The following is a 483-nucleotide window of genomic DNA, read 5'->3' as shown; positions in this document are numbered from 1 at the left end:
TCAGGCATCTCCTAGGGTACCCCCACTCCCTCCGGGGTCCTCCCTATACCACCCGAAAGACCCCTCCGCTCCCGCATCCACCAATCAGCAGCCGGCATTCCCCTCTTGCTCCCGCCTGCGCGGTGCGGCTCCTCCAATCACCCTCCAGCCGGGCGGAGTGAGCGGGCCGCCATTACAAACTGCCCTGGGAGGCGGCGTTAGTCGCGCAGCGCCAACCGGAGCCCCCCCTCCCCCGGTGCTGAGGTGGTTGGCCCCTCACACGCATGCGCCCGTGATGTGAGACGCAGAGGAGGGGGGTGAGGGGAAACCAGCGGGGCGCGGCTGCGCATGTGCAGGGAGGGGTGGGCGGGCCCGCGCCTGCGTGCTGCCAGCCGGCGGGCGGCCGCGCCTGCGCAGTGGCACTGCCTGCGCTGCGAGGATGCCCCGGAGTTCTTTAGAATGTCGGGCTGGCGGCTGGTGACGTAGAGCGCGGCGCGCGGCGGA

This window comes from Crocodylus porosus, unplaced genomic scaffold (assembly GCF_001723895.1).
Source record: "Crocodylus porosus isolate Cpor-Errol unplaced genomic scaffold, CroPor_comp1, whole genome shotgun sequence".
In the NCBI taxonomy this organism is placed as follows: Eukaryota; Metazoa; Chordata; order Crocodylia; family Crocodylidae; genus Crocodylus; species Crocodylus porosus.
This window is presented reverse-complemented; position numbering follows the sequence as displayed.